Source organism: Apodemus sylvaticus, chromosome 8, assembly GCF_947179515.1.
Source record: "Apodemus sylvaticus chromosome 8, mApoSyl1.1, whole genome shotgun sequence".
Classification (NCBI taxonomy): domain Eukaryota; kingdom Metazoa; phylum Chordata; class Mammalia; order Rodentia; family Muridae; genus Apodemus; species Apodemus sylvaticus.
In genome coordinates, this window is record NC_067479.1 from 98023144 (window position 1) to 98041875 (window position 18732).

An 18732-nucleotide genomic window follows, 5' to 3' on the forward strand; every position below is an offset into this window, starting at 1 on the left:
TATTCGTAATTAAAAAGAAGTCCGGCAAATGGAGATTGTTACAGGATTTAAGAAAGGTAAATGAAACAATGTTGCCCATGGGAACCTTACAAACAGGTCTTCCATCTCCCGTGGCTATTCCAAAAGGGTTTCATAAAATAGTCATAGATTTAAAAGATTGTTTCTTTACCATTCCTTTGCACCCTGAAGACTGCAAAAGGTTTGCGTTCAGTGTTCCTTCTATTAACTTTGCAGAGCCTATGAAAAGGTTTGAATGGACCGTGCTTCCCCAGGGCATGGCAAACAGCCCCGCCTTGTGCCAGAAATTCGTAGCACAGGCCATTCAACCTGTGAGACAGAAATGGCCAGATATTTACTTTATCCATTTCACAGATGATTTTCTAATTGCAGGAAAAAATCCTCAGACCTTGCTTTTATGTTTTAGAGATTTGCAGCAAGCCCTGGTCGCTAAAGGGCTGCAGATAGCTCCAGAGAAGATTCAGATTCAGGAGCCATATAACTATCTAGGTTTTAAACTTACGGACCAGTCAATTTTTTCCCAGAAGATAATTATCCGCAGGGACAATTTGAAAACTTTAAATGATTTTCAGAAATTATTGGGTGACATTAATTGGCTTCGGCCGTATTTAAAACTTACCACAGGGGAATTACAACCTTTATTTGATATTCTTAAAGGAAATACCGATCCGACATCCCCTAGGGTATTAACTTCAGAAGGACTTTTTGCCTTACAGACAGTGGAGAAAGCTATTGAGAACCAATTTATTACCTATATAGATTATTCCTTACCTCTGCATCTGCTAATTTTTAATACTACTCATTCGCCTACAGGATTATTATGGCAAAAGGCTCCTCTGATGTGGATTCATTTGAGGGTGTCTTCTAGGCGTAATATCTTGCCATATTTTGAAGCAGTGGCCCAAGTAATTATGCTTGGTAGAAAGCAGGCATTGACTTATTTCGGTAAGGAACCGGACTTTATTATACAACCTTACAGTGTAAATCAGGATGAATGGCTAAAACAGCATAGCACAGATTGGCTGCTGGCTCAGATTGGTTTTAAAGGGTGTATAGACAATCATTATCCTCAAGACAAGTTAATAAAGTTTTTAAATATGCATGAGGTCGTATTTCCAAAAATGACATCTCTACAGCCGCTGCAGAATGCACTCCTAGTGTTCACAGATGGTTCATCAAAAGGAAAAGCCGGATATCGTGTTAACAATCAACAGGTGGTCGTAGAAACGCCTGGGTTATCTGCTCAGTTATCAGAGCTTACAGCAGTGCTGTGTGTTTTTCAAACTGTAAATAGTACGTTTAATCTCTTTACTGACAGTGCTTATGTTGCATTTTCGATACCGCAACTAGAAACCTGTGGCATGTTTAATTTTAATACGCCAGCTGGATCCTTGTTTTCACAATTGCAAGGTATCATTCTTGCTAGAAAAAATCCTTTTTATATAGGACATATTAGATCTCACTCGGGTCTCCCTGGACCTCTGGCTCAGGGCAATGAGTGCATTGACAAAGCACTAATTGGTCAAGTCTTGGCACTCACACCCATAGAATTGGCAAAACGTGATCATGATAAATTTCATCTTTCGAGTCATACGTTGAGACTCCGCCATAAGATCACAAAAGAACAAGCTAGAATGATCGTAAAGCAATGCCCTAATTGTCTCACTTTAGCACCAGTGCCCCATTTAGGGGTTAATCCACGTGGCCTGGTGCCCAATCAAATTTGGCAAATGGATGTAACTCACTATGCGGAGTTTGGGAAATTAAAATTTATACATGTTTGCATTGATACGTGCTCAGGACTTATTTTTGCTTCCCTGCATACCGGAGAAGCCTCTAGAAATGTAATTGATCATTGTTTACAAGCCTTTAATACCATGGGAGTACCCAAGGTCATTAAGACAGACAATGGACCAGCCTACACTGGTAAGAACTTTATCTCATTTTGTAAAGAATTTAATATAAAACTTAAAACTGGAATTCCTTATAATCCAATGGGGCAAGGAATAGTGGAGCGCGCCCATCGCACGCTTAAAAATTGGCTTATTAAAACTAAGAAGGGAAATTTATATCCCCCTCGGTCCCCAAAGTCACATCTTGCCTTTGTTCTATTCGTTTTAAATTTTCTCCAAACGGATGCGGAAGGCCAGTCTGCCGCTGACAGGCATTGGCATCCGGCTACTTCCAATTCCTACGCCATGGTTAAGTGGCGGGATCCTTTAAATAATTCTTGGAAAGGCCCAGACCCCGTTTTGATATGGGGAAGAGGCGCGGTATGCGTTTTTTCACAAGAACAGGACGAGGCGCGTTGGTTGCCAGAAAGATTGGTAAGACAAGTGGATTCGACCCCAAAAACGGTTGGTAAGTATATTTAGGTCAGAAGGCTGTTTTCCAAGCCGCCCCACTCATTTGGGGAGATATAGTTCCTTTGTTTTCTTGCAAATTAAGTTGCAAGCCAGGCCTTTTGCCTGAGTGGATTCCACCCCCAAACTGTAGGTAAGTATAATTAATTCAAAGGCTGTTTTTCAAGCCACCTCCCAGTTGCTTGGGGAGGCATAGTTCCTTTGTGTTCATGCAAACTAAGTTGCCGGCCAGGGCTCTTCCCTGAGGCCACTGAATTTCAATTAAACCAAAAACCGGTTTGACCTCCCAAGACTAACCAGACAGGTTCTCTTAATCTCCTTTTATATTTGAAGCAGATAACACTCAGAAGACGAAATTCCTTCAGCAATGGCCCTAGGTGGAAGATGGGTTGCCTTTTCAGCTAGCCAACGCTTAGCCGCAGAGAATTTACTCTGCCAGTGGAAGTCCTCGGAGATGAGGCTGCTTGATACTCGGAATCATGCGTGTTTGTTGTCACAACAAACATGGGCATCAGTTGAGGTGCGAGGCGAGGCACTGCAAGGGAAAGGGAAAAAATTCCTGGCTCCGAGTTTCCCTGAAAAGCACGCCCAGCTGCATGGGGGTTTGACATCGTAAGACCGTCCTGAAAAAGGCGGTCTAGCCCCCCCCCTGAAAAAAGATGTCGGTAACACTTAAGGGGGCTGTGGCCAATGCTTTCACTCACTGATGAATGCCCGTCATCCATTGGATGAACTTAATCATTTCCACTGAGTGGTTTTAAATTTAATAATTAAGGGGGAATTGTACCCTTCCCCCCCTGCAACTAGTTGGCTAGCGGGCACCCAACTCTTCCGATGGCTACCTCCGGCCTTTGTTCTACAAACAAAGGGACTCCACACCTCGGCTATCGACACCGCCCCCAGGCCGGCGTTCACCTGAGCTCTCAGGCAGTAGGCAGACGACCCGCTGAGACTTGGAGCCAGAGAATTCACAGCACCGCCTTTGAAGCTACCGACTTCTGGGGGGTTGGCCGATCCCCCAAATGTCTATAAAACCTGTCTTCAATTTATTAAAAGCAGTCTTGACCAGAATCCTAGGCTTGACTCAAATCCCTTGTCTGTGTCCCTGTTCCCCAAGATTCTTTCAACAGGTAACCTGGTTCACATGTAGCCGCTGGCGGCTACAGTATGCAGCTGCCCGTTGATGAACTGGTATCTTTCGATGGATCCTGTAGTACTCTCTATAGAATGCAGAGGTTAAAAAAAATGGGTTCTTAGTATAGGGACACCATGTGTCAGATCCAGGCTCAGAGACCTTGGGCTTCTTCTACACTTATCTCCATCATCTGCTGGAAGAGCCAAGGGGTTCACTAAGTGCAGCCTAGAGAACCCAGGGCTGGGGAAGATCGGGATATCCTAACTGACCCTGAGCTGTGAGGGGTGTCCCCAGGTGAGCACAGGGACCCAGTGAGGAGATGACTGTTCCTTCTTTAGGATGGGGACCAGAAGAGGTCATGAAAGGCTGGGGCAGACAGAGCCTATACCCGGGCCTGTTCTGGGGTAGGAACAGCTTCCCTGTCTGTGGGACAGGGCTGGCTTCAGTGTAGCCTGGAAGTCTGCCTCTGTGAAGGCCAGAGCCGGGTGGAGGAGGCAGTCATCGTATCACCTTCTGGCTGCACAACCTCCAGGCTAGGCTTCTGCCAGCAAGAGTGGCCTCAGGAGAAGTGAGAACACTGAAGCAGATGTTGGCACTTCAGGAAGCTCAGTGTCTACAAACCAAAAGGGCTTTGATTATTCTTCTTAGGATTGAATTCCCCGGTAGGGAGGCCTTCCATCCACTGCACAACCTTAGATGACTGAACCCACACTGCAGATGCTCTGTGAGTGTGCCCTGTCCACACACTGCAACAAGACACAGACCAGTTCATTTCACTTCTAGGATCCAGAAAAACAGAGCCCTCCTCCTGAATCGCCACCTGGTCCTCCTGATCCTGGTCCTGCTCCTTCTCCTGGTCCTGTGCCTGGTCCTGCTCCTGCTCCTGCTCCTTCTCCTGCTCCTGCTCCTGCTTCTCCTCCTGCTCTTACTTCTGCTTCTCCTCCTGCTCCTGCTGCTTCTCCTGCCCCTGTTTCTTCTCCAGCCCCATTACCTGTCAACACAAACCCTACTGTGATCGTTACCTGCTGTGGCTGTGGGAAGAGAGACATGCAGGTAACTGGGAGATGGGCAGGCTGTAACCTCTAGGCTTGGCTGGGGAGGGCAGGCACAGCCAACCATCACAACAAAAGTCTTAGTGTGGGAGGGACACAGAACATGTATTACTTTGTCTGAGGACGCCTGGACCCCTGTCTCTTCCCCGTGGCTGGAGGAGAGGATACACAGAGTGCTCCACAATTGCTTGCCCCCTCTTTTGCAGTGTCCAGTTCTGGACATGGCCACTGTGCCCCCATCTTGCCAGTCTCCAGTTCCCATGTCTTGGACTCAGCCCCAGCAGTGTCTTTGATGCCACCCTTAGTCTGAGAATGAACGAGCCAAGATGTATTGGGTGTATCCCATGCAAAGTCAGATACAATAAAAACAGAAAGGACCCGTCCTGAAAACTGGTCAAATGCCAGTGGCCCTGGCCAGCCTAGATCAAGACTTCTTATATACAAGCAAAAGAGCTTATCTATTGATCCCGAGGACCACTGAGTTACAGCATCGAGTTACAGGATAAAGGGAGGTGACCTGGAGCTCTTAAAGAGCATCTCAAGCTTCTTGTGTGGAGTTGAGCCCCAGGAGGCAAACAGCCATTTATCTGAAGCCTCCCTCCTATGAGGTCCAGGCCACCCCAAGAAAGGGGGGAGATCCCATATGTAGCCCCGACAGGAACAGAGCAAAGGGCGAGTGAGCCCCGCTCCCCCTGCCGTCTTCCCCCCGGCTTTGTAGGTTTCCTCCCTGCTCTGTCTCTGTCTGTGGTGAGGCTGTGACTTCCTCCTGAGAGCCCTGCCTGCCTATTCCCTGCCTGTGAGCTACAAAGAGATCAACGAAGGTCTCCTGAAAAGAAAATGGCCACTGCCAACGGCTTGCCCCACCCTCTCCATCAGGCTCACAGAGTCCACAAGGCTGAGACCATGAGGCGTTCTCCAGTGAGGCCTGCTTTCTTGCCTCTCCAGTTTCCTCTACTTTAGCCTGGCCTGTAGTTCCTGACCCTTATTGAGACATGGGCCTCTGGCCTACTTGACTAATATGGCCGAGTTCTGTCCTTTCCCTAGGCCTTCTACCCAGACAGAGCCTTCACAAAACACATCACTCCCCCCTGGAGGCCTCTGCTTGCCACCACACACTCCTCGGGCCTCCCAACATCTCCAAAGGCAGCACCTGAGGCATCTTCCCACTCCAAACACTGTTTTGTCCCCACTTGTCCTGAATTCTCTTTGTTCAACAATGACCACTCAAGCCTTTAGACTGGTCTCTCTGGGGAGAGGATGTGTTTTGTGGTCTTGTGTCTGTGTTGACAGAGTTCTAGGTAATTGGACCCAGTGTCCCTGGGGGCAGGGGGCAGGGGGAGCTCCCATGACATGCTGCTGAGTGCTTAGGGTCACATCTGCTTTTCAGGGAGAACTGGACACAAACTACTATCACCCGAACCACCAAATGCCATTGGTTTGGTGCCATCCCAAGACGCAGGTGAGCCAGACAGAGGGAAGCCCTAAGGCACAGAATGGCCACTACTCTCATAGTTTAAATTTTTAAGTTTTGTGGTTTTGCAGTTTAATGTGAGCCATGTATCGTGTGTTAGCTGGGAGTTCCAGGTCCCTTCAGGGAGACAGTGTGACGTAAGCGAAGTGGAGCCTGAAGTCCCCTGAAAAGCACAAAGTTAAGTGCCAGCTGGAACCTGTAGCTTTCCAAGGCACGAAGTATGCTGTCACTGCTAAACCCACTATAGGGACAAATAAAGGTGTAGGCTGGGAACTGGTTAGGTCAGGGACTCAGGAGGGCCTCCCGACCTAAAGCTTCCTCAGGACAGGCAGCCTAGAGCAAACACTAGCCCAGCCCAGCCGGCAAGCTCAGCCAGTTTCTGTATGAAAGCACTCTGAGCAAGGGGGTTGGGGGCCTTGAGCCCAGCCTAGCAGCAAGGAGTCCGGGCAGCACTCAGGGTTCCTGCCCACGCCATCTTCCACTACAGGGCATGTCATGCTTTCTGAAGGCCCCTTCAGGCAGAGCCACAACCAGACCCTCTCTGGCAAGCAACAAAACAACAGGGATAAGTCCCTGGTAGAACTGAGGGTGCCTCTCCTTCCCTCTTAGAAACAGGGGAAGCTGCTTCAAAGTTACTCTTCCTGGTTGGGAGTGGCGCGCGCACATTGGCACACACACATGCACACGCATAAATGCACACACGCGTACATACATACACATACATACACACATATATGCACACACAGACACACAGACATACACACATATACACATATACATACATACTTACACACACATATAGATACACACATACAGACACATACACACACATACACATGCACAGACACGTACATACAAATACACACACATACACACGCATACACGCGTACATACATACATACACATACACACATATATGCACACACAGACACACAGACATACACACATATACACATATACATACATACATACACACACATACAGACACATACACACACACATACACATGCACAGACACATACATACAAACACACACATATACATACACACAAACACACACAAATATAAACACACACACACACACACACAGACTTGAAAGGGTCTCAGAAAGCTAATAAACCTCCATAGGGATGGCCCGGCCTTGAGTTTAGAGACCCTGCTTCCTAGAACCTCGTCTAGCTGCTTGTTTGTTCCAGTGAATTCACATGTTTTTGTACTTCAACAAATCATAACCCAGGAAACTCTTCAGAAGTTTTAGGTCAAGCACAAACCTGGGCATTTTTTATAGTAGACGTAGTGGTTTTGCTTCCCCCTGCTGGAGCTGCTTGGAGCCTGGCTCTCATTTTATCCTCACAAATGCCTCAGAAAAACTATAACTCAGATTTGAGAATGAGAGACATAGAAAGGTTCTGTAACAATCTCTCTCCCTGACTTCCACCCCTACCCCACCAATAAAACAAAAAACAAAACAAAACAAAAAACCAAAAAAAGTAGTCAGGAAGCCATTGAAAAGAACTCTTAAAGATTGCTATAGGGATTCTGAAATGTGGCTCTTTGCAGCCGATGTCTTTTGGCAGGGGTTGGGTCTGGGAAGAAATCAGATATCTTTTTTTTTTTTTTTTAGATATTTTCCATTTCAAATGTTATCTCCTTTCCTCATTTCCCCTCTGAAAGCCCCTATCCCACCACCCCCGACTCTGACTCACTCAGCCCACTATTGCCAGGAGGACAGCCCTGGGAACACACCTAGAGTTGACACAGACAAACCTCACTGGGCAATACTGGCACAAGAGCTATCCTGGGGCAGGCTGGTGGATATGTTTTTAGCCTGCCCTTGAGGCAGATTTTGAAGCTCTGGAGCACTGAGAGTCCTGATCCCCTGATGGAAGTCCCTAACTCTCCAGGGGTTCCCTTTAACAGTTGATGCTCTCTCTGTGTCTGGGTTCCTGTCTCAGGAGGCTGAAGGGTAAGGCTGGCCAGATCCTCCTGTGGTAAACAGCTCCCGGCCTGCAGCCAAGGGGCAGCCATACATACCACTCTTCATTTCTCTGCCAGGCACTAAGAGGCCTAGTCTGATCATTGCTGTCATTTGCCGGGAAATGACACCAGAAGTACTGAAGGAATCTAAGGATGAGGTGAGTCTGGCCCATCCCCTCCCCAAGCACTTTGTACATCGTGAGTCTTTAATCAATACCTCCTTTCTCTTAGGCTGATAAAGCTCGGAGCATGGGGGCATATGTTTACTGTGTGGGTCTAGAGGACTCCGAGAGACAAAAGGTAACTTGGCCCAGATAAGCAGGGACCCTCTGAAGCCTAGCCCTAGGGGAACTTTGCTCAGACCTTGGCCTCCCAGGCTTTTGCCTGGACTCAGGGCCTGGGCGGCCAGGCTAACCTTGTGTGCGCCAGCCTGGTTGGGGGATCGGCTGCCCAGCAGAATGACCGGAACACAGGGGAGGTCACAGCAGCATACACCATCGGCGCTCCCTGGGGGTGCACACGGGCTCCATCTGGTCCACAGACACAATCTGGGGCAAGGCCTCAGGCGGAAGCAGTCAGCTCAACTCTCTCTGCTTCCGGATCCAGATCAGCCTGGGCGGCCGCACCACATCTCCAGGTCCTGCGAGAGGCTAGCAGGGCTTCCGGGCGGCCAGCTGGGAGAAGTCGGTGTGCTCCAGTGAATCCAGCGGGCCCCGGTGGGAGCCTTCGGGTGCCTGCTTCGGGATCTGATCAGCCTGGGCAGCAGCACCCTGTCTACAGGCAGTGCAGGGGGTAGGCTGTGCACCACAGGCCAACGGGGAAGGGGCAGCTTGCACTGATGAGTCCAGCACTGACAAGACAAACTAACACCAGTGAGAACTTGATGGCAAAAGGCAAACGCAGGAACGTCACTAACAGAAATCAAGGCAATATGGTAACATCTGAACCCAATTCTCCTCTACCAGCATGTCCTGGATACCCCATCACACCAGTAAAACAAGATTTGGATTTAAAATCACTGGTCATGATGCTGGTACAGGAACACATGAAGGACATACTTAAAGAAATTCAGGAGAAAATGGATCAAAAGTTAGAAGCCCTTGCAAGGGAAACACAAAAATCATTGAAAGAAATCCAGGAGAATACAAAAGCCAACAAGGAGGAAACGCAAAAAACCACTTAAAGAAATACAGGAGAACTTTGGTCAACAGGCTGAGGTCATGAAAGAGGAAACACAAAAATCTCTTAAAGAATTACAGGAAAGCACAGACAAGCAAGTGAAGGAGCTAAGCAAAACCATCCAGGATCTAAAATCAGAAGTAGAAACAACTAAGAAAACTCAAAGGGAGACAACTTTGGAGATAGAAAGCCTTGGGAAGAAATCAGGGGACAGAGATGCAAATATCAACAACAGAATACAAGAGATAGAAGAAAGAATCTCAGATGCTGAAGATTCCATAGAAACCATGGACTCAACAGTTAAAGAAAATGCAAAATGCAAAAAGCTTGTAACCCAAAATATCCAGGAAATCCAGGACACAATGAGAAGACCAAACCTAAGGATTATAGGCATAGATGAGAGTGAAGATTTACAACTTAAAGGGCCAGCAAATATCTTCAATAAAATTATGGAAGAAAACTTCCCTAACCTAAAGAGAGAGATGCCCATGAATATACAAGAAGCCTACAGAACTCCAAACAGACTGGACCAGAACAGAAATACTTCCCGTCACATAATAATCAAAACACCAAATGTTCTAAACAAAGAAAGAATATTAAAGGCAGTAAGAGAAAAAGGCCAAGTAACATATAAAGGAAGACCTATCAGAATCACAACAGACTTTTCACCTGAGACTATGAAGGCCAGAAGGTCCTGGGCAGATCTCATGCAGACTCTAAGAGAACACAAATGCCAACCAAAACTACTATATCCAGCAAAACTCTCAATCACCATAGATGGAGAAACTAAGATATTTCATGACAAAACCAAGTTTACCCAATATCTATCCACAAACCCAGCCCTAAAAAGGATAATAGGAGGACAACACCAATACAAGGAGGGAAACTTCACCCTGGAAAAAGCAAGATAGTAACCTTTCATCAAACCCAAAAGAAGTTAACCAATCAAATTTAAAAAATAACGTCGAACATGATAGGAAGTAACAATCACTATTCCTTAATATCTCTTAACATCAATGGAATTAATGCCCCAATAAAAAGACACAGACTAACTGACTGGATACATAAACAGGACCCTACATTTTGCTGCTTACAGGAAACACACCTCAGGGTCAAAGAGAAACACTACCTTAGAGTAAAAGGCTGGAAGACAATTTTACAAGCAAATGGTCTCAGGAAACAAGCTGGAGTAGCCATTTTAATATCAGATAAAATTGACTTTCAACCCAAAGTCATCAAAAGAGACTCTGAGGGACACTTCTTGCTGGTCAAAGGAAAAATACAACAAGAAGAACTCTCAATCCTGAACATCTATGCTCCAAATGCAAGGGCACCCTCTTTCGTAAAAGAAACTTTATTAAAACTCAAAGCACACATTGTACCTAACACAATAATTGTGGGTGACTTCAACACTGCACTTTCCTCAATGGACCGATCAGGAAAACAGAAACTAAACAGGGACACAATGAAACTAATTGAAGCTTTGGACCAATTAGATTTAACAGATATATATAGAACATTCTATCCTAAAACAAAAGAATATACCTTTTTCTCAGCACCTCATGGTACCTTCTCCAAAATCGACCATATAATTGGTCACAAGACAGACCTCAACAAATATAAGAAGATCGAACTAATCCCATGCCTCCTATCTGATCACTATGGAGTAAAAGTGGTCTTCAATAGCAACAGACACAACAGAAAACCCACATACACGTGGAAACTGAACAATACTCTACTCAATGATACCTTGGTCAAGGAAGAAATAAAGAAAGAAATTAAAGACTTTTTAGAACACAATGAAAATGAAAACACAACATACCCAAATCTTTGGGACACAATGAAAGCAGTGCTAAGAGGAAAACTCATAGCCCTGAGTGCCTCCAAAAAGAAAATGGAGAGAGCATACATTACCAGCTTAATGACACACCTGAAAGCCCTAGAACAAAAAGAAGCTATTTCACCCAGGAGGAGTAGAAGGCGGGAAATCATCAAACTTAGGGCCGAAATCAATCAAGTAGAAACAAAGAGAACCATACAAAAAAATCAACAAAACCAGGAGCTGGTTCTTTGAGAAAATCAACAAGATAGATAAACCCTTAGCCAGATTGACCAAAGGGCACAGAGAAAGTATCCAAATTAACAAACTTAGAAATGAAAAGGGAGATATAACAACAGAAACTGAGGAAATCAAAAAAATCATCAGATCCTACTACAAGAGCCTGTACTCAACACAACTGGAGAATCTGGAGGAAATGGACAATTTCCTTGACAGATACCAAATACCAAAATTAAACCAGGACCAACTAGACCATCTAAACAGTCCCATAATGCCTAAAGAAATATAAGGAGTCATAGAAAGTCTTCCAACCAAAAAAAGCACAGGACCAGATGGTTTCAGTGCAGAATTCTACCAGACCTTCAAAGAAGAGTTAACACCAATACTCTTCAAAATATTCCACAAAATAGAAACAGAAGGAACACTACCCAATTCCTTCTATGAAGCCACAATTACGCTGATACCAAAGCCACACAAAGATCCAACAAAGAAAGAGAACTTCAGACCAATTTCCTTTATGAACATCGATGCAAAAATACTCAATAAAATTCTTGCCAACCGAATCCAAGAACACATCAAAACGATCATCCACCATGATCAAGTAGGCTTTATCCCGGGAATGCAGGGTTGGTTCAATATACGGAAATCCATCAATACAATCCACTACATAAACAAACTCAAAGAACAAAACCACATGGTCATTTCATTGGATGCTGAAAAAGCATTTGACAAAATTCAGCATCCTTTCATGCTTAAAGTCTTGGAAAGAACAGGAATTCAAGGTCCATACCTAAACATAGTAAAAGCAATATACAGCAAACCGGTAGGCAACATCAAACTAAATGGAGAGAAACTTGAAGCAATCCCACTGAAATCAGGGACCAGACAAGGCTGCCCCCTTTCTCCTTATCTTTTCAATATTGTACTTGAGGTACTAGCTCGGGCAATTCGACAACATAAGGAGGTCAAAGGGAAACAAATTGGAAAGGAAGAAGTCAAACTATCATTATTTGCAGACGACATGATAGTCTACCTAAGTGACCCAAAAAACTCCACTAGAGAGCTCCTACAGCTGATAAACAACTTCAGCAAAGTGGCAGGTTATAAAATCAACTCAAGCAAATCAGTGGCCTTCCTATACTCAAAGGATAAGCAGGCTGAGAAAGAAATTAGAGAAATGACCCCCTTCACAATAGCCACAAACAGTATAAAGTATCTTGGGGTGACTCTTACCAAACATGTGAAAGATCTGTATGACAAGAACTTCAAGACTCTGAAGAAGGAAATGGAAGAAGACCACAAAAAATGGGAAAACCTCCCATGCTCATGGATCGGTAGAATCAATATAGTTAAAATGGCCATTTTGCCAAAAGCAATCTACAGATTCAATGCAATACCCATCAAAATCCCAACTCAATTCTTCACAGAGTTAGAAAGAGCAATTATCAAATTCATCTGGAGCAACAAAAAACCCAGGATAGCTAAAACTATTCTCAGCAACAAAAGAAAATCTGGGGGAATCAGTATCCCTGACCTCAAGCAATACTACAGAGCAATAGTGTTAAAAACTGCATGGTATTGGTACAGTGACAGGCAGGAGGATCAATGGAACAGGATTGAAGATCCAGAAATGAACCCACACACCTATGGCCACTTGATCCTCGACAAAGAGGCTGAAAACATCCAATGGAGGTCAGCATGCAGAAGAATGCGAATGGATCCATCCTTGTCTCCTTGTACTAAGCTCAAATCCAAATGGATCAAGGACCTCCACATAAAGCCAGACACTCTGAAGCTAATAGAAAAGAAACTGGGGAAGACCCTTGAGGACATTGGTACAGGGAGAAAGTTTCTGAACAGAACACCAATAGCATATGCTCTAAGAGCAAGAATTGACAAATGGGACCTCATAAAATTACAAAGTTTCTGTAAGGCAAGGACACCATCAAAAGGACAAATCGGCAACCAACAAATTGGGAAAAGATCTTCACCAATCCTATATCAGATAGAGGGCTAATATCCAATATATATAAAGAACTCAAGAAGTTAGACTCCAGAAAACCGAACAACCCTATTAAAAAATGGGGTACAGAGTTAAACAAAGAATTCTCACCTGAAGAACTTCAGATGGCGGAGAAGCATCTTAAAAAATGCTCAACTTCATTAGTCATTAGGGAAATGCAAATCAAAACAACCCTAAGATTTCATCTTACACCAGTCAGAATGGCCAAGATTAAAAATTCAGGAGACAGCAGGTGCTGGAGAGGGTGTGGAGAAAGAGGACACTCCTCCACTGCTGGTGGGGTTGCAAATTGGTACAACCACTCTGAAAAGCAGCCTGGCGGTTCCTCCAAAAACTGGGCACCTCACTTCCAGAAGATCCTGCTATACAACTCCTGGGCATATACCCAGAGGACTCCCCACCATGTAATAAGGATACATGCTCTACTATGTTCATAGCAGCCCTATTTATAATTGCCAGATGCTGGAAAGAACCCAGGTATCCCTCAACAGAAGAGTGGATGCAAAAAATGTGGTATATCTACACAATGGAGTACTATTCAGCCATTAGAAACAATGAATTCATGAAATTCTTAGGCAAATGGATGGAGCTAGAGAACATCATACTAAGTGAGGTAACCCAGACTCAAAAGGTGAATCATGGTATGCACTCACTAATAAGTGGTTATTAACCTAGAAAACTGGAATACCCAAAACATAATCCACACATCAAATGAGGTACAAGAAGAAAGGAGGAGTGGCCCCTGGTTCTGGAAAGACTCAGTGAAACAGTATTCGACAAAACCAGAACGGGGAAGTCGGAAGGGGTGGGTGGGAGGACAGGGGAAGAGAAGGGGGCTTACGGGACTTTCGGGGAGTGGGGGGATAGAAAAGGGGAAATCATTTGAAATGTAAATAAATTATATCGAATAAAAAAAATAGGAAAACTCTCAGAGGGGTCAGGAGCCTCCTCTGCACTTCTTGTTTTAGCCTTATTTCTAGGGTCTCCCACTTGGAATCATGGGAGTTTTAGGATTGGTCTCTGTGTGTGTGGTGGGTTTGGCAGGCTTATTAAATCAGGACTGATGCAGAAAGGTAATCAGCATGTACAAGGCTCCATTAAGCTACATTGGTATAGACCCTTGGTGACATGGAAGGAGTTGAGCTGTAGAGCCCACCGATGTTGGCCCAGACATAACTGTTGCCTCTCATGGGGCCTTGGAAATCCTGTCTGGGGCCACTATAAACAAGGCAACCAGGGACATACCACCTCTACTTCATGTTTTCCTTGCAGAAAATCAACCAGTGCTCTTAAGAGGATATGGCTTTCACAATGCAAAGAATCTCAACGAAGTTATTTGTAGATTCAAGTTCAGTGACTCCACGATCGTCAGTAAGTAAACCCTCTCAGTGCCTCAGAGAAATGTATCTTCCACAGAAATCCTTCCTCTCAACCAGGCAAGCTTCCCACTAACCCATTCCTAGTGGGTACTGGGAAGCAGTACCAAGAGTGTTCACATAGCATAACCAGCTACCACTCTTCTTATGAACATAAGAAAATAATAAAGCCCCAAGCTTCTAGGGATGGCTGGGGAATAGGCGTCATTGAATCCTTAGGGAGTCTGGGCTGACAGGGACTTGCCCTCACAGCAGCATTTGCCAAGCTTGTCCTCAGTTTGCCTCCTCTCCTGAGTCTGTGTATGGGACAATAGTTGCCAGAATCAGAGCCTAGACCCCCAGTGTACCCAGAACTCCCCCCTACACACACACACACACACACACACACACACACACACTAGGCATCTGTATACAGAACAACCTAAAATGAAATTTTCTATGGCAACAGGAGTGTTGGGTTTCCTCACTCTGTACCTTACAATATGTCTTCACTCAGCCAGACTCTACTGGGCCTCAGCCCACTCTGACTCAGAGCGGCTGCCTTGGTGAGCCAGATGTATCTGCTTTTCTCCATTCTCCAAGTAGAATGCTGGCTCAGTTAGTGCCCCTTTTTGGAGCCCTCCTTCCTACCCCGAATTCCAACCATTCCATAGATGGGAGCAAACCTTTTCTGCCCCTCCAACAGATTTTAATTATAATGTTCATGACCAGATCCAAATAAGGGCTCAACCTTACCTGGATCAGTTCGCTGGCCCTAAGTCCGTTGTCATACTACCTGTGAGTCCCTGAACCATTTCTACCTTAGAGGACAAAGGGAAGGAAAGCACTATATGTGTAAGATGGAATTTTAACTTTGCATTTTATGTTCCAAGGGCTTGGGATGCTAGCATTACTCATTATGATTTCTCTAATAAAAATGATACACACTGCAAAGTAGAGAAATAGAAATGAATCCCATTAAAACATTAGAACTTATGAATGGTAAGTGTTGTTGACACTTTCAAATATGCAACAATAAGTACTAAAATGTGGTTAAAACAACTCCAGTGAGACAGAGAAACTGCTGGTGTGAGAGATGTGTTCCCAGCAGATACTGAGAAGTCAGGAATATAACTGGTGTCTTTCTGTTTAGATCACTGATGGGTATGTAGACTTTGCCATTAATATATCCAGGCATCCAAATCTATAGCTGTCATAGAACATTCTAAACAGGTGAGGAGTCTGTTTGTACCAACATTTAAGAATGACCTAGAAACTTATTTCTGGCAATAGGGAAATGTTTCCTTGTTGTCCCTGGAAGATAGGCATGGCCATTACTAGAGATAGCAAGAGTCCAGAGTCGTCTCTCAGCCTTCTCACCTAGTCTCAGGGCTGAGGTCAGCAAGGAACTTTCCGGTCTCTCTCATTGGTGGCCAGAGGGCAGCAGGTACAGAGCTGTGGTTCTCAGCTTTGGGGAGGGGAAACTCAGAGGATTTCAGGAAATGGAGGTCATGACATGGAAGTGATTATCCTCCACGAAGCACAGACGGCAGGACCACCGGGGCTCTCTGAGGCCATGCAGTCCAGTCCACACAGGAGAAAACAACAACCTAAGAAGGTGGGGCGGGACAGGCAGGAAAGCTGGATTCCTTACCAGCAGAGATTGCACCCAGCCCTCTCCTCTGGACCAAGCTTAGGAGGCAAAATGAGAATGTCACGATTATAGTGCCCTTCGCAGGTTTCCACTGAACCTCTCTGCTAGCTTCCCTAGCGTAGTAGGTGGCATCCATACAATATCACCTGCCATTTATCCCAATGTCACCCCTGGCTTCTCTTAATCCAGCCTCCAAAGCCATCAGCAACAACTCTGTGGCCTCCAGTATCTGTACAGCTCCAAAAGAGTCAGAAAGTTTGGAACAAAGAAAGACCTCTCCCCACAGCTGAGCCCACCCACCCTTGCTCGTCCCTCCCTCCTCAGCAACCTTGGCAGATCCGCTGAAACTCATTCCATCCCCTGGCCTCTCCTCACTGGTCTCACTTTAAACATCAGCTCAGAGAGGATGGCCGTGATCCACAGTACAGGAGTACCAAGAACTGTGTATGACTTTGGAACAGCAGCCATCTTTCATCTGCTTCCACTCATTACCAAGATGTCAGCTCGGCTTGTCATGCATAGCTTGGGGTGGCACAGGTAAATGAGCAAAACAATTGACATTCTTCCCCGTGTCACTTTCTTTAGATAAAATTCCAACTGATAAGAACTCCACTGTCATGTTTTGTCCTGCACCAAAGATAGAGCAGCCTGGACTGTAAGTACCCATATTTCTTGGCCCTATGAATCCAGAGACAATGTAGTCTTCATAGTGTACAGCATTTGGTTTCCCCTCTGTTGTAGAGCATCTGTTTGTCTGCAGGTGAGCTCTGGATGCTCTACCACCTGGCCTTGTTGGTGATCCCCATGGGATTGCCCAGTGCCCAGGCTCTCCTCAGAGCTGGGAGCAGAGGATGATAAACAAGAGTATTATCAAGACCTGGTGTTCCAGGCCACCTTCCAAAGCTAAGACAACAAACTTTATAAGTCCAGAGAGTCATACAGGGCATGAAGCATCACTCCCTTGTTTATAGCCTACTGCTATAATGACATCAAATGCCATGAGGGCCCTTCATGACCTGAGCCATCCACTTGGCCATAATTGCACAAGTTGACTCCTTGTGCTTTGGGCAATAATCTCTCATGGCTCACCTATCCACTCTGAGAGGCCCAAGGGTTAGAAGTCCAGGGTTGTTACCATGAAGAAAGCCCCTATGCAGGTGCTGATCTCTAAGCTGTTTCTTGTGGTCTACCTTTTTGTGCATTAGAACCATCTTAGTTGAAGTTAGCCTGAACGGAAGAGACTTCCTTGCCCACACCATCCCTGTGAATACTTCTGACTGTGTGAGTATCCCAGAGGGTTCAATAGCCCTAACTAGGGAGAGGCCCTGGGAGGATACAGATTCTCCTGGAAAGTCAAAGATGAGGAGGGGGCTAGGTGAGAGACCCAGGAGTAGCTTATGCCACACAGGCAGTCCATCCTAGTTTCTAGGACAGGAATAAGGGGGTGGGCAGGTGCCAGCCCTGGCAGCAGCTGTGGCCATCACTGCCAACCCTACATGTGGCCTGTGTTTTCAGCCAAGGTGTTTCTAAGTCACAGGGACCTCACAACAGTGCTATCTTCACTCCTTGCTCTAAGCAAGACTGTGACCCTTTGAGGAATGGCCACATGAGCTGAGGCAAGTTTCACACAGTCGAGGTGGGAGGGACGACAAGAAAGGGTCCTATGTCTTGGGAGCAAGCATCAGCCTGGCCTTCTCTCAGAGATTCTGTAGTCCAGCATATTGTCAGCTGAGACCACGGTGACAGCTAAGATCCCAAGAGTGCTGAGGAGCCTAGGCTGTCCTCGCCTGGGTTCAGAGCATGGCCTTGGAGCAAGAGACCTGCTCTCCAACCCTTCTGTGGAACCTTGATGCCAGGTAATTTAGGAGAATGGAGAAGAGGCAGAGAGATGGCATGCACTGGGCATCCAGGAAGGGGGCTTCTTGGTGTTCCACATTAAAGCTAGGGTGTTGCTAAGGGAAGTGATCTTCTCTCCCACAGATACCAGTGACCACCACTCCTGCCCCTGAAACCTCTACCCTGCCAACAATTCTGACAGCTTCACCAAAAAGCCCTATCCCCAAAACTACTGTCCCCCATATTATACTCCCCCCTCTTCTACCTCCACCCCTGCCTCTGCCTTCACCAGCCATTGTGCGTCCGCCAGCTGAGCCAAGCAAAGAAGTTTTGCTCAGCACTGTGGTCCTACTCCTGATGCTGATCCCTGTGGTGCTGTGGTGGGTCTGGTGGCTGTGCTGCACACCGGTGAGTGCTCAGTACCCACCCAGGGACAGGAATCTGGGACAACAACACCCACCGGGACACTTGCAGCCTGCTGAAGCAGGTGCTGAGGATTCTCCAGGGGCATCCTAGGGGTCAGGTGGAGCTCTCCGGCACAGTAGCAGGATGCGAAGTGCTTACCTTTGTTCCCCAGGGACCATTCTCTGTCCTTTCCCACAGATGAGGG

At 45.9% G+C, this 18732-nt stretch overlaps 1 protein-coding gene across 1 annotated transcript in view; it reads left to right on the top strand.

The window, feature by feature from the left end:
* Positions 1-18441, top strand: part of LOC127690622 (anthrax toxin receptor-like) — an 88247-nt gene extending 69806 nt beyond the window's left edge. The window contains exons 10-13 of the mRNA XM_052190169.1: positions 14550-14648; positions 16872-16941; positions 17492-17567; positions 18267-18441. The gene's annotated coding sequence lies outside the window, so the exon portion shown is untranslated. The remainder of the gene's footprint in view (positions 1-14549; positions 14649-16871; positions 16942-17491; positions 17568-18266) is intronic.
* The last annotated feature ends 291 nt before the right edge of the window (positions 18442-18732 follow it).